Source organism: Panthera pardus, unplaced genomic scaffold, assembly GCF_024362965.1.
Source record: "Panthera pardus isolate Hobbes unplaced genomic scaffold, ASM2436296v1 HiC_scaffold_13, whole genome shotgun sequence".
NCBI lineage: Eukaryota > Metazoa > Chordata > Mammalia > Carnivora > Felidae > Panthera > Panthera pardus.
In genome coordinates, this window is record NW_026526688.1 from 85,350,911 (window position 1) to 85,367,244 (window position 16,334).

Genomic DNA, 16,334 nt, shown 5'->3' on the forward strand with positions numbered 1-16,334 from the left:
GTTCAGGTGAATCCTTAGCAGGTAGCTTTCCAGGGCTCCCTGAGTACATGTAAATACCAATTGAGGAGGGACGCGTGATTTGATAAACCATTTGATCTAAAGAGTACAGCATGGGAATTTGCTAACCAGGCTTCTCCCGATGGAGAGAGACAAAGAGGGAAAGGAAAAGAGGTATCAAATCAATACTAAAACCCACCGGTGTTTTTAAACTCTTTATGTTTTTATTCTTTTTTTGTAACTATGACAGAGATGTGCTATTTTTTCAGTGGGCAATTTTGTAATACGTTTCGACTATCCATATGCATAGATGACTAAGGGAGTGAATGCTTTCCCTGGACAATCACAGGTCACCTCATCCTCTGTAAGAAGGCCTGCGGCTGCGTGGGTTACTAAGAAAGAAGCTTTCTTCACTGAGTTATTTACGTATTTGATAAGGCTTTCTCACCTCATTACACAAACACTCATCCAAAAACAGGAATTTGGTTGTGCCGTAAATCCCTGCTGCCTGCTGAAACATAGAGTGTATGTCAGGGGGACCACTGGTTGCTTTTGTCTCACCATCTTTAACGATTTCCTATTTGATGCTCTCTAAGTAGGCAGCAAGGCAAGGAAAGTGATTACCACCTTCAGAAATGTCACCTCTCCCTGGGCGCCTAACACTTCCTGTAATGAAATCTGGTGTCCGTGTGCGAAGGCAGGCAGGGAGGGACGAAGACAGCACTGAATGGAGCGTCAAGAGTCCTAGATGAGCCACCTGCTTATTGGGCCTCATCTTTTCCATCTGTGAAATGAAGGAGTTTAACACGGTGATGCCCAAGGCTCCTTCTGGCCTTTAGAGCACTAATGAGCTTTTTGCCAGGGGGATCTGGTTTTTTGAGATGGCCATGACAGATAGCTGACTTCGTTCAGGTTAGGGAGGCACTGACTTGACACGTAACCTGCCCTAATGGCTTCTGGGACTCAGCATTCCTGCATTGCTGAGAATGAATAACTAAATGATTGAAGTTTTAAGTCCAAGGAGTGGTTTTGGTTTGCCTTATGTTAAAGCTGCTGTTAGTCACAGAGTTTGTCATCTCTGGATACCTTCAAATCCTAGTTCTTGGTATGGAATTCTTCATCTCAAAGTGTTGCTTTTTCTTGGCCGGCTAGAGCTGCATCGTGTATCCTCCTCCATTCAGCTCGGCCTGAAACACATTTTGGTATTAACTTAAGTCAAGTGGAATTAGAGGGATAATTCAACAGCAAAGGAACGATCTACATTGTATTCCATGCCCAGGAGAGAAAATGCCTCTTGGATTGCATAGTTCTCCCTGCGAGGAGTGTTGTCTCTTCCTGCCAGTGACCGGGTAAATCAGGAATCAGGAATTGGTTGCATATGTATGCTGTGGCTGCAGCAGCCCCTATAGAATGCTGTGTAGATAACATGAGGTTCGTGACTTTACCCCAAGGAGGTTCTGCTGCAAAATCCCTGAGCCTAGGAGGCTCTCCATTTACCAAAGGTTTGTTTCTGGAGGATTTTCATGTGGCTTTGGTAGTCTAAAAAAAAAAAAAATTTTTTTTTAACCGGCGTAGAAGGGTTTAAAAGAAATGAAAACCTTCCATAGCTTCTTCACCACCTCCCCTGCAGAGGAAATTCTGAGCTGGAAGCCCTCTAGAAGTATATGCAGGCTTTATGCGTATTTAGAGATGTGCATTTTTCTGTAGTGAGTGTCCAGACCAGCGCTATCCAATAGAAATATAATGCAAGTCACAGATGTAGACTTTACATTTTCTACCGGCTACATTTGAAAAAGTACAAAGGAACAGTTCAAAATCATTTTAGTAATACAATCTTTTTGTTTCAACGTGTAAAAAGTATTAATGAAATACCTTACATTCTTTTGGGTACTAAGTCCTCTAAATGCATTATGTGCTTTACACTCAAAGCACGCCTCCCCTTGCACTGGCCGCGTCTCCAGCTCTGTCCCAATAGCCACAGTTGGCCCGTGGTCCGGAGCAGAGCTGCTCCAGGATTCTCACAAGATTCCCTGACCCTCACAAAGAAGAGAAGGTAAAACCTAATTACCTCCAGAGAGAACTAGACTCCACCCAAGTTGCCTAATGAGAGGCCCAAAGATCTGTTTGTTTTGTGATGCATAAATATTCAAGCCACTCTTTTTGAAATTCCTGCTTGACCTTTCTAACCACACATTGATGTCCATTACTGTCACTGTGACTCCTCTGACCAGTTGTTTTTGTTGTTGTTTGTTGTTGTTTTTTTTTTTTAAGTGACACAAACCATGTGGATTTGGTGCTGCAACAAAATTGTCTCTGTCACTTCTACGACAAACCCTTAGAGGGGTAGGCGGCACTCGGGAGCGGAAAAGAATTCCAGACTCTAGTCCTCCAGCTTCACCTCAGCCCCCTCATTCTCCTGCCTCCTGATTGGCAGAAGGTCTTTTCCCAGTGCCAGTGCCCCCTGGGGACTTGGGGGCGGGCAGGTGGGAAGTTACATAGACTCTGAGTGGCCTTATTGAGAAGAAGTCTTTGGGGCTGTGACCACCCAGCCCTGTTGGGTGAATCCTGACAGCTTACAACTGCCAGCTCTCAACTCAGAAGTCAGCATCCTCTCTCACCCCAAGGCCGGGGGCAAGAAAAGAAGCATTTCCATTCCCTCGGAAAAACTGACCTCTAGGACTTGCCTCTTCTGTGTGGCTGATCCCTTTGAGAAGAACTGAGCCCTGATCATGAATACAGCATCCGAACATTGATTTAGTCTCTGGGGCTTGGTCGCCCCTGAAATATTAATTCTGTCACCGAGGCAGGAAGACGGGGAGTTGGGAGAAGGCAGAAAGTGAATAGTGGAGGGGCACCTGGCTGGCTCAGTCCGTAGAGCATGCAACTCTTGATCTTGGGGTTGTGAGTTCAAGCCCCACGCTGGGTGTAGAAATTACTTAAAAACAAAATCTTTAAAAAATATATATATGATTAGTTGCAAGACTTACCTACCTATTCTGATATCACCTAGTCACGATGGTAACCGTGGAGGCAAATCTCTGTCCAGAGAGGTTTTTCTGTTTGTTTTGTGTTGTTTTCAGCATTTCCCTCATTCTGAATGCTCACGTGTCTGGGTTCAGTGCCCAGTGGCTCCTTTAGTCAGTACAGGCATTCTTGCAGCCGACCTGTCTTCAGAACCAAAAAATGGTGACAGAGAGCCTAATACAAGATTCTTTCTTATTTATGAGTTATGTTTAGATGAAAATTCTTACAGAGCATAAAAAACAAAAAGCATTTAGTTATCTATTGAATCCATCACCTTGACTGCAAACAAACAAATCTCATTAAATCAAAACTCTTTCCAAAAACCTGAGATACAGAGTCACATCCTCTTTAGAGCGAGGACCCAGCCCTCTGTGGTACTAGGGCCCCTGAGGCAATTTCCACTAACATTTTTTATATGTTCTCACTTAGATTTCTTTCTCTTGTGTGTGTGTGTGTGTGTGTGTGTGTGTGTGTGTGTGTGTATCTATATCTATCTCTGGCTTTCTCTGACTGCCTCTTTCTTGTATACACACCTACATACATTCTGTTCCCATCTTTCAGGACAAAAACCTCGGTGGCTTTGGATCTATTCAGTCATCATTATTGTGATTACCGTTGTTACTGTTGGTGTTTTTCTTCTTTTTATTGTGTGGCAATGTCTATATATTTGCACTTCTGATGAGGAAAACCAGTTTACTATAAAGGCAAATTAACTTCCTCCATAATGGAGTTAGCCATGTTTTCACTTCTCTTATCATTAACTTAATTGCAGACCACCTATAGCTGTTGCCTTTTTTTTCAGGCTTCCTTGCCAGAAAGGTCTCCTAGGCAAGTAATGGCAAAGTCACAATTCCAGAATGCTGCGTAGATCTACCATTTTCTACCTTCAGCATTTGTGACCTTCCTAGTTCACCACAGGCCCCCAAGATTTGGACATCTTAGAAAAATGTATGGGCTGTGCTGTATCTGATGTCCATTCATGCTTCTTAATTCAGCTTCTTAGCGCAAGAACTTCCTCTTCATAAGTGATCTGAGAGGCCACTTCTTCCTTAAGACTGAAAAAGAGACAAAGAGGCCATTCTCCCAAGGTGAGGGACAAAAGTTCCTTGTGCAGTGCTCTGTGTCACAGACGTGTCATTGATGGTACTTAAAAGGAGGTGGGAATACTAGCCTGCAGAAAGTGAGAAAGAGGGTGGCAGGATATAAACATGGGTGCTCTTCCCAAGTACATGCTCATCCCCTAGGTTTAGAGCTGACCTGCTGTTTTGGTGTGTGTGTGTGTGTGTGTGTGTGTGTGTGTGTATTTTAAGGAGTTTAACACTCATGAGTTAAACACTCATGGTTGCAAAGAAGGTTGGGATTGCCTGAAAAATAAATTGTGAGAAGCAGGAATGAGTTTCTCAGCATCACTTACCTCTTCTCTTTGCCTGCTTGTCTCCCCATCTCACAACCCCAGGCCCTTTGTAACAGGAACAGTAATTTGTAAAGACCCACAGATTGGTAGCCTCACTTCCACTTTGACCCTTTTGATGGCACTAAATTATCCCAAAACTAAAGATCCTAGATTCCAGATCCTAGATACAGATCCTTAATTATCAAGCCCTTTACTTGCAAAACTTGGTTGTTCTGCAAAAAATCCAATGACGTCACTCACATCTCTCTTTATCACCCTGTGAACTATGCCTCAATCAAGTGGCTTTTTTAGGAATCTCGGTGATCAAAGACCTTTTCACCCTTATGCTACTATTGATGCTTTGCACTTACTGCAGAGCCATTCGCTCAATGGCTACCTGATAAATACGTGTTGATAATGATCAGGCAGGAATATAATCTCTCAAGAGGTCCACAGGTCTGAACAGAGCAAGAGAGAACTTCTGTAAAGAAGGTAGCTCACCTTAAGTCACCCAGAATCACTGCTTGGCAGAATGTCTGTGGTCTTGTCATCCTTATTGAATTGAAGGGCTTGGAGAAGCAGGGAAAATGTGGGGACCATGTGTGCTGTGTAAACCAAAGACCAATCACCATCCAAATGGACACATGTTCTTCCATTGACTACTTTAATTTTCTCCTAACGTTCTCATAAAGAAAAGCGAAGGTGGGTTGCCTAGTCAGACGGAACTGTGAAACCTTAAGGGGTTCTGTCTTGCAGGCTGGTGATTGACCTTACTAAATCCAGAAATCTAAAAAGCGTATCGTGGCCTTAGTACCACACCATCTCTAAAGTCTGGTGTTTAGTCCCCTTTTCCCTCAAAAAGTTTTAGACAAAACTAGCGCTTTATGGAACTCGGAATATTCTGTTTGAGAATGTGAAGATTTTAAATAGCCAAAGAATTTTCATGTAGGAGAGTTTCTTAATTAGCGTATCCCGCGCTTTTGAAGGAAATACCAAACTATACTGTACGAATAGATAGTCAAGCGGTTGAAGGACTGTCAGCGAAAGGACTTTGCAGCCTGGGTGTATGTTGGCATCAGTAGGATGTTATTGCAAGGGGGCAGGGTGCCCTCTGCTGGAATAATTGCCGTTATTCTTTCAGCCAACTAATTTGACTAGGGTCACCATTTCCTCGACAACTAGGTATTTGCCTTTCATCATACAGTCTCCTCAATAGTTGAAAATTTGGTCCACATTTATCAAAAGAGGAAGGAATGTCACAAGCTTGGAAAAGTTGAAGGAGAACCCCACAGAAGAAACCATCCGCAGCCCTTTCTTTTGCAAAGCGTGGAAGCATATTGTTAGCTCTGTTTGCAAAGAAGATGCCTCTGGCTGGAATGTTTGTGCAGACTTCTAAGGCAAGGGCCTGATGGTTTTGTAACTTATTTCAACTCTGTTCTTGTCAAATCACAAAGGAAGATCAATAAACAGACTTCTTTCATATGAATGTAAATGGTGTGAAATACTGATGTGTTTTGTACATGTACATAATAATATATTTACTTCCTGCTTTCACATTAGTAATCTGAAATGGTTGTACCATTTTATAATTAGAAAGAGATGTAGGGGGGAGGGGAGGGAGGGACTGTTATTTTTATAGTGGGATGTCCCTTATATTTAGAAAACTTGAAGTAATTTTGTACTTGTGAAAAGTTACATTCCATTCATTTCCTGAAAAATAATGGGAATTGTTCTTTACGATATTCATGAGCTGGGAGGATGATTATTCTAGTTTCCAGGGGAGCCTCCCAAGCAGTATGTATGTGATACCCAATTTTATAGACTGCAGACCATGCCCAGCAATTGCCATTTCAATAATGTGAAAAGAAAAACGCCCAACTTCTTTTAACCCCTTTGTATATAACACATTATTATTTTCACTGAAAAAAAATCTGCCTCAAAGAATGAATTTACCATTATGAAATATTCAGAAATGGCACCACCAATGTCTAGTATCATCCTGCTGGCAAGAAAAAAAATCCAGTGGATTCATTTTTCCTCCGTACACATGCACTTGTGTGCTTTTACTGTAAAATGAATGATGTCCCAGATAGAATTTTACTTTGCTTCCCCATGAGGTCTTTCTGGCCAGACCACACACGTGGTGGTGCCTTCATGCTATCTCCCATCCTCCATTGTCAGATCATGGGACAGTTTCCTGGATTTATTTGCCACATGACTCAAAAATCACAAAAACTATTCCTGATGTCATTTGCATGGGTTACTTTTAATTTGGATTTTGGTTAGCTCTTAGTTGCCAAGAAATTTAGTAGTGGATCATGTAGCCCTTTTACGCAAACATCGTCTTCTGTATAAAGTCACAGGTATATTTTAGTGATTAGTTAAGGCGGTAGGTATCATTTGTTTGGGGCGGGTGGGGGGGAGGGGTTAGGAGGTGGGGGAGGAGGGTGGTATCAATCTCTTTCTCTTTCCTTCTTTCCCACCTCAGGCACCCACCTTACTCCTTCAGAGCACTTTATATCTCTCTTGAAATACATAAGTTTTAAAAACTGTCTTTAAAGGGATTTGTCTTCTGTTGGGAGACACGGACTTTTATTTTGCTTTATTCTATTATCTATGTGTTTGGAGAGCATAAACAGTTTGTCTCATACTGGGCTAGTGATGAAATATTAAGGACGATAGTTGAAAACAATCGTACAACACAGCTATTTTTGTTATATAGAAAACTATCATGTAAATACGTGCAATTGTGTTCTTATGTACTGGTGAAAAAAACCCCACAATTATAAAGATTTGAAAAGGATTGTGAATTCCAGGAAATTTCACTGCAAAATTTTGTTTGGTTTTGTTTTTTAATAAAATGGAACCAGATGCTTGTGTTTGTGTCATGCCTATTTCCTAAACACGCTGCGTCGTCTTGAGTTCCAGAGGTGGCACTACGGATTTTAAAAATTGACATTCAACGTTAAATCATGATTGTGTTTTCAAAACATATAAAGTGACATTTTAATGACTTTTTTATTTCTCCCGGGTGCTGGACACCCGACTTCCTCTTAGCTCTGTTCCTCTAAGTGAAGTGATTGAAAGATTTTGATCAGTTCAGAAGAATGGCTGCTTAGTGAGCCTGAAGAGTGTTCAGAGGAACCGAACATTATTGTCTGAGCCGTCTCTGTCAGCTTATCCCAAGTGGGGTTATAGCAGGGGACCACGCAATGGGCCGGGGTGGCCAGATTGTTTTTTATCCTTACTTATACTTCTCTAAGGAATTTTTAACAGCCCTTCCTTTGAATTAGCAAGGGAATGCTAAAGAAATAAAAAAATGTGAGGGGCGCCTGGGTGGCTCAGTCAGTTAAGCGTCGACTTCGGCTCAGGTCATGATCTCACGGTCCGTGAGTTCGAGCCCCGTGTCGGGCTCTGTGCTGACGGCTCAGAGCCTGGAGCCTGTCTCAGATTCTGTGTCTCCCTCTCTCTCTGACCCTCCCCCGTTCATGCTCTGTCTCTCTCTGTCTCAAAAATAAATAAACATTAAAAAAAAATTTTTTTTTAAAGAAATAAAAAATGTGAGAGCTGCCAGCCTGAGGAGGTTAAGAACAGAAGGTAAAAAAGGAGAGGCACCCCTCTTTGCTGTTACCACCTACCCCAAACTGCCAGGCTCCGTGGTGTCCCTTTGAACCTCTGGCCCATCCAAGATTGCTGACGCACCCCTTGAAGGAGCAGCCAGGGTCAGATGGGCCCAGTGCAGTTCAGCCAATCACTGAAGCCCTCCACCTGGCCAGGTGCCCCTCCGGGAGCCGTGGATTCCAGCAGATCTAGGATTTCCCTGCTAGCAAGAAACAGATTCAACGGATTTATTTTTTTCCTCCTGAACATTAGTCTGTGTGCTTTTACTATAAAATGAACGATGTCACAGATAGAAGTTTACTCTGCTTCCCCATGAGGTCTTTCTGGCCAGTCTGTAGATCATATACATGGTGGTCCAGATGAATCTGCCAGAATCTGCTGGCAAACGTCAAACTGTATTGAGCGAGTGGTGTGGCCTTCTGGAGCTATTTCCTACCCAAATGGCCAACTGCTGTGTCCGTAGCCAGGAAATATTAATGCCTTGGAGGCTTTGCTCTAGGGGCCACTCCTAGAGCAAATTTGTAGGTAGGAAGATATTCTGAGGGGGTTGTTAGTGACAGTAATGATTGTGCCACATTAGAAGTCATTTTAAACTCTATGCTTTGGTTATTGCACTTTTAATCTTCCCAGACACCTATTGTTGGTAATGAAGCTGACATCTGTGTGTGTCGCACAGCAGAGGGGGGGATGGGAGCTATTACCTAGGATCTAGAAACCATCTCTCCAGCTTCCACACTCCTGCCAGACCAGGGTTTCCCACATGGAAAAATGTGTTCTGTGGGACACATCCTGGGATCCGTTAGAAAATACCACATAGTCCCAAGTTCAACTCAGTTGGAATAAGGCTTCATACAGTACATTAAAAGCTATTAAAAACTTTCTAGAAGGCTTTTATTGAGTTACCCATTTAATTCAGCTTTTCGTGAAGCTGATAGATGACAGTCCTGTTTTTCAAAGGTCCTAGTTTTCAAAACTGCACAAGATAAGACCACCTAATATGGAACATGTTGGTGTTCAAACTAGAAAAAAAGCGGGGCGCCTGAGTGGCTCAGTCGGTTAAGCGTCCGACTTCGGCTCAGGTCATGATCTCATGGTTTGTGAGTTCAAGCCCCGCGTCAGGCTGTGGGCTGACAGCTCGGAGCCTGGAGCCTGTTTCAGACTCTGTGTCTCCCTCTGTCTGCCCCTTCGGCTGTTTGCACTCTGTCTCTTGCACTGTCTCAAAAATAAATAAACATTTAAAAAAAAATTTTTTTAAAAAGCTGCTAGAGCTGTTTCCCGCCTCTCTATCTCGTGTACCCCACAGACCATTGCCTCTCCTGCCCCCGTTCCATCTCTCAGGGGAAGGTTGCCCTGACAACCTGGTGCCCGCTTCACCGGAGTGGAGCCGTCCAGGGAAACAGGCTGCCGGGCACTGCTCTAGAGCCACACGTGTGCCAGGGAGCCCTGGGTGCTACGGGGCTTACTGTCACTTTTTCTGGAGAAACAGAGACGCTCCACTTTGTGGCATTTGTCTCGGGAAGTCATGCAGCACATCTGTCCCTTGAAGAATGGAAAATGTAAAACTCATCAGGGCTTTGTAATAAGCCAGTAAGTAAGGCCAGCTTTGCCCCCCGATTCTTAAGTCTATGAACGCCTACATTTGGGGTATGTGGAGCTAAGCTGCTATTTAAAAGTACAAAAACGTGTTTAGTTCTCATATAGGTCTCATAATTCCTTCTAAGCCAGTGTTGGTGTCTCTTCTCGTCTCCCTGCCGTGGTTGAGCCATACATTGCACGGGATTGGGGGGACAAAGATGGTGGGGAAGAATGTGAATTAGTTTTACTCTGGGATACTTACTATACACAGAAGAGCATGAGGATCCACTGATGGGAGACTCAGGGGACTGAGAGAGGTTTCATATTTATGAGACATTTAGAACAATTGTTCCATGATCCTTAGTGACCCAAGAACAAAATTAGTCTGCCTCTTATTCCAACACACTCCTTGGTATAAGCTCCCTCAGGGCTCACTGTGATTCATTATTCGTGGCTGTGAGAGTAAGGGACAGTGATGCCACCAAAGGCCAGGGGGCCCTCTACTTACCGTGAGCAGATGTCCCTTCATTGATTTGCGGTCACAGCACCTTGCACAGGGCGGGTGTCTCCCTGAGTCTCCAACCGATGGGAGCCTGGTGGCTGGCACACAGGGAGGTAAAAATTCAACTCCCCAAGGCTCTCAGACCTTTTTGTTGTGGAAAACATTCCCATCCTCTCCCTGTGGGAACATCCAGAAGGTCTGATCATAGTCATGGCCCCCTTAACCTAAGCACCCCCTTCCTGCCTCCCCCTGATGTCCCTGCCTTCTTTGTTCTTAGGGATCATTTACTGAATAGTCAGGGGAGAAGCCAGAGGCAGCTTTCATGGGCAGGCAGCTGCTTTTGGTTGCTATAGAGCTGTATACACAACACAGCTGTCATTGATGTTATAGATCTAGTGGGAGCCAACGGTCTCAGACCTCTAAATAAAATCACCCACATAATTCGGAGCTTTAGAAATGGCATCAATATCTATAAATACATGTGAGAGCAGAGCAGCCAATTAACAGAATGTGAGAACACAATAGAGGTAGACCTGAGAATAAGATCCCATCACGCTGGGCCTGGGCTGATGTCTGAGAAGACACAGCCCTCCCTTTACGATGGGCAGATTGAAAGTGGTCCATTTGCCTCCTCACTTTCTCTTCCCCTCTTTTTTATTCCTTTAGTTTGAAACAAGGAGGAGACAAGGGAGAATGTTAATGAGGACCAGAGTGAGGGCTAGAACTTAAGGTTCCTGACCCTTTTGCTAGAGTTCTCTGGGCCGCACCATGTTCCTTCCATAAATGGGTAGGCATCTCCAGACTGCTCAAAAATCTCAGGAATGAAAAGCAAGAGCTGAAAGTTGGACTTTAGTATATTGACAGGAAGATTATTATGTAGTCAGGAAATCTCTCTGATCCAAAACAATTCTAATCTGGAGACAAAATCGGATGGACGCAACCACGGGGGTAACATGTGCAGGGACCCGTGCACACCCCCACGCTCACCCACATGTGCAAAAACCACCACGCACAAGGTGGGTCCCCAGTGATTGCTGTCTAACCTTAGCTGTGCAAGAAAGCTCACTGCCTAAAGATACCAATGTGAGTTATTACTTTCTAGACTCACTCCTGCAAAAAAAAATTATTATTTTGTGCTTTCAGACAACAGCCTGCCCTTGTCCTAGCCCCTGCTATGGCTCTGAGACTTGCTTGACAGGAAGTAAATGACAGATGTATAGGACTTCTTTTTCATATAACATGGGGAAATAGATGTCCACAAAACCCCCTAAACTACAGAACACTTAAAAATATGGAGATCAGGACACTTGGATGGCTCAGGGTGTTAAGCTTCTGACTCTTGATTTCAGCTCAGGTCATGATCTCACAGCTCGTGAGTTTGAGCACTGTGTTGGGCTCTGTGCTGACAGCATGGAGCCTGCTTGGGATTTTCTCTCCCTCTCTCTCTGTCCCTCCCCTGCCCACGTGCTCGCTCTCTCTCTCTCACTCTCTCTCTCAAAATAAATAAATAAATTTTAAAAATATGGATATCAAATATTAGAAATTTCCTTTAAGATGAATAACTAAGCTGGTGGTAAAGTGAGAGAGACTTTTGGAAACTAGAGACTACAAGAAAGTTCTACCCAAGGGGAAAATGAACATCAGAAATGGAGTTTGCTCTGAGTGCATATGCTGATTCCTGATGGTCTAGGGTTCCACATTTTTTTTTTCTGTAAAGGGCCAGATAATATTTTAGGCTTTGTGGGTCACATGTAATTTCTGTACCTTTCCTTCATTGTTGTTTGTTAACTCTTTAAAAATGTAAAAACTATCCTTAGCTCAAAGGCCATACAAAAAAAGAACAGACCATAGGAAGGATTTGTGCTACTCCTGCAATAGGGACAAAGTCCAGGGTTAGAATCAGAGATCCACAGTGGCAGATAAACTAGGAAAACCTTAGTAAATAAACTATCAAAGAAAAATACCTTTTAGAAGGAGTTGGTACAGATGGTTGTAAGTGGTGGCATTGGTTCTAGATAAAGTACAGAAAGGATACGGTCTCCCTTCCCTGGTCCCACTTCTCAGTCCCAGATGCCCTAACTACAGACAAGCCTTCTCATGAGCTCTTGGACCCAAATCCAACCACCAGTGTGACCCGAATACCTAAGGTACAGATACACTTTAAAGTGGCCCCAAATTGATAGTTACACTAAGTGTTTGGTGGAATTACACTCATAAACTCATATCCTCCCTGGAGGAATACTCTGAACCCAGGTCTCAAGACCCTCTTAAAAGACAACTTCCAAAAGAATATACATTCACAATAAAAAAAATCTCCAAATACATGATTGAAACACACCGCAGTAAGGAAGAGAGTGTGAACTCAGACTCAGATGAACAATATGGGAAACAACAATATGGGAAATAATGAGGAACAGGATGTAAAATACATGTGTAAGGACTCCCTCAGTTCACACTAATATATCCTAAGTTTGAAAACAACTCTCTAGTCACTTCAAGCACAGAACAAGGTGGAAGGGGAGACCCGGTGAAGTCATTAGTCTGGGTGGGCTATTCTGATCCTATGGTGATGGACTTGAAAGAGTGAATTTTATCCATGAATAAAATGCTTTCTTGCTCAAGACTATCTGACTTGCAGCTAAGGAAGGAGTGAGTGATCAAGGCTGTCCTCACACTTAACCCTCATGGTCTCACCTGACCTAACCCCACACACAGCTCCCATGTCCCTCTCTCTGAACATTCTCCACCCGACTGGCTGGGCTATGGCCACACTCTGTGTGTTGATTCAACACTGTATCCTCAGGATCTAGGAGGAGCTCAGCGAAGATTGTTAAACCCATGACTGAATGAACCAGCCAGGCTCAGCCATTTAGCCCAAAGGCCCCAAGCCCAGGCCAGCATATTAATGGAATGAATTGCATGCTGAGGAATGCTGCTACTGACTGAAGAATAAACTCAGCAGTGGCTTTGAAGTAAATACACAGTGCTTATGATCATGGCTATCGTATTAACGTTAGCAATAATAGCAAGCATTTGATTATGAGAGTTAGCTGCATGTTGGTTCATCGGGTGGCCAGTAAAGGCTTTCTTTATGTGCACGGTGTTGTTTGACCCTTGGCGTAACAGTTGAGGGAAGTACTGTTATCCCATCTTACAAATTCTGACAGCAAAGCTTAGGAAATAACTTGCCCAGGATCACACAGAGCAGCAAAACTGCTCACAAATCTAGACCTCTCTGGTTCCTAAAAGATGTCCTTCGTCACCAGCTTACACTGCCTTCCCTCTTCTGAAAGGAAAGCCCACAAGTTTCTCTATAAAATAAAAGGAAAGAAATTTAAATTAAACCACAAAAAGTAGGGGCACCTGGGTGGCTCAATCAGTTAAGCGCTAACTTGGGCTCAGGTCACGATCTCGTGGTTTGTGAATTTGAGCCCCACTTGGGGCTCTCTGCTGTCAGCGCAGAGCCTGCTTTGGATCCTCTGTCTCCCTCTCTCTCTGCCCCGCTTTTGCACGCACTCTCGCCCTCTCTTTCTGTCAATAATAAATAAACATTTTTTAAATAAAAACAAGTAAAAGTAACTTTGCAGTGGAGAAATCCAACAAACACCACCTCCTCCTGGCAATCAAAGCTAACCTCTTCAGCAATGAATCATGTTAATAGTGTGTTCCTAGATATGACGTGATGGGAGTATACTTGACCTCTGCTATCTTTCTCTCCAAAACTGATGACCCCAGTGTAACCATGAGAAAAACATCAGACAAATCCATATGGAGGAGCATTCTACTAAACATATGACCAGTACTCCTCAAAACCATCAAGATCAACCAAAACATAGTCACAGACACTGTCAGAGAGCAGAGGAGCCCGGAAGACATGACAGTGAAATATAACATGGTATCCAGGATGGGATCCTGGATCAGAAAAAGGATGTTCAGAGAAAACTAGTGAAATCCAAATAAAGGCTGGAGGTTAGTTCATAGTAATATACCGATGTTGACTCCTTAATTGTGGCAAGTGAACCATGGTAATGTCAGATGTTAACAATAGGGAAAACTAAGTGAGGGACATACAGGAACTCTCTATACTATCTTTGTAACTTTTCTGTAAGTATAAAACTATTCTAAAATAAATTTGTTTTAAAAGATATTTTTATTGGGGCACCTGGATGGCTCAGTTGGTTAAGCATCTGACTCTTGATTTTAGCTCAGGTCATGATGTCACCTCAAGTCATGATGTCACCGTTTGTGAGATCAAGCCCTGTGTTGGGCTCTACGTTGACAGTGTGAAGTCTACTAGGGATTCTCTCTCTCCTTCTCTCTCTGCCCCTTCCCCACTTGCTCTCTCTCTCTCTCTCTCTCTCTCTCAAAATAAACATTTAAAAAATAAAGTAAAATAAAATTATAAAAGATATTTTTATCAAATGTACAAAACCATTGTATACTAAAAAACATAGAATTTGGTTTTTGATGATATTGTGGAGTATCCTTCCTGGGAAATTTTAGGAATGGAACAAAGAACTCAGCATCCTGAAGATGTTAGATGTTCTTTTCCTTGAAGCAGAAGACTGGACTGAATTATTTCTTAACATCAATTCCAGATTTTTTTGAGACTAAATTTGTGATATGCACTCATTGTTATGATGAATCTTCAATCCAGAGTAATTGGAAAATGTTGCAGATGAGAAGCTAATTATTTGTAATTTTATGTCAGAGGTATTGCAAAGGTGACAAGTAGATTTTCTAGCTGGCGCAGCATTGCATTTAACATTGGTTGAGTAAGCCACCCACCACACAAATGCACCAAAGTTACAGGACTCTGGCCCTTTGTGTTGGTATTTATGTGGTTGAGCTGTTTCTCCCAGTAGGGGGCTCTGATGCCCATCAAATGGAGAAGACACCCTGGCACTGGAGAATAGAGGTGTGTGGATTTCACGCTGAAGAGTTTGTAGGGTAACTTTGAGAAAGAGTAAGCATTCAGAAATCTTCTCAGAAACATTAAGCAGAAAGAGTGAGCATTCAGAAACAGCGGGAAAGGGGGATTAGGCAATAGAAACCAACATGGTTGGGGTAGATGTTTCCCAGAGAAGAAGAGAATATAGACTTTACCAGAAAATAGAGCCCTCAGGCTACGTATTACTGAAACCATATATCCCTCAATGAAAAGCAGGAGAGAAATGACAAAACTAGAAATGCTTTATCCTAGACTAGACATGTTTTCCTGTAATGTGAGAGGAATGTTCTTAGAGTATCATCTACTCATTGATTGACCACAAATGTATTGTTCCACGTAGCATTTCACAAGATAGCTTATACACTTAATTCTTGACTTAAACACAGCAGCAAGAGCAGCCTACATACACACACACACACACACACACACACACACACAGTGACCCAATTAAAATCCTTGAATACCCTCCCATTTCTATTAAGTCTGTGTATAGTACAAAATTCTTAACATGATCTAAGTCTTATTGATCTAGCCCATGAGAACATCTCTAGAATTATTTATATCACTCTTGCACTCATTCCATGTGCTCCAGCTCCTCTCCCCTCCTTCTGGTTACTGTCTATTCATCCTTGGGATCTCAGCTCAAAAGCTTTCCCTTGCAGAAACCTTCTGTCATCCCTTGATTAGACAGCCCAGTTAAATGCTTGCATAGCACCTTGTACTTTGCCTCCATAGCTCTAATGATAGGTCTGCTCCATATGCTAAACATAGCACTAAACAACAATTAGCATTAATAATTCACTCATGTGATTGTTAAATTGAGGTTGAGTCTTCTGTCTAGACTGCAAGCTCCTTGAGATTAGGGCTCATGTTTTTATTCCCCATGTATCCCAGTGCCTAGCATAGAACCTGGCTTGAGTAGGTTTTCAATATGTATTCGTAGAGTAAATGATTGAAGGAGCAACTAGGTTCTTGCCAGCTGTCCAGCTTATTCCTAACTTTAATTTTTTTTCATCCAAAAATAAAAAATATTTCACTCAGGAACTAGACCTAGTAATATGTGGGTATTATATATGAGGCTGTTTGGGAAAGTTAGGGAAGATAATGTAGCAAAGAAAGCACTTAAATGTTAGCTACAAAGTATGTGGGGGAAAACTATAGAAAAGAATAAGAGATAACATGACATCAAACAAAAATTTTGACAGCTATGAGACAGGTTACAAGAGGGACATATTTACTAGAGAAATATCTCCCAGGATGCCTGTGCTGAC

At 42.7% G+C, this 16,334-nt stretch overlaps 1 protein-coding gene across 1 annotated transcript in view; it reads left to right on the forward strand.

The window, feature by feature from the left end:
- RNF150 (ring finger protein 150) overlaps window positions 1-16,334 on the forward strand; it is a 288,106-nt gene that overhangs the window by 250,110 nt on the left and 21,662 nt on the right. The window lies entirely within an intron of this gene.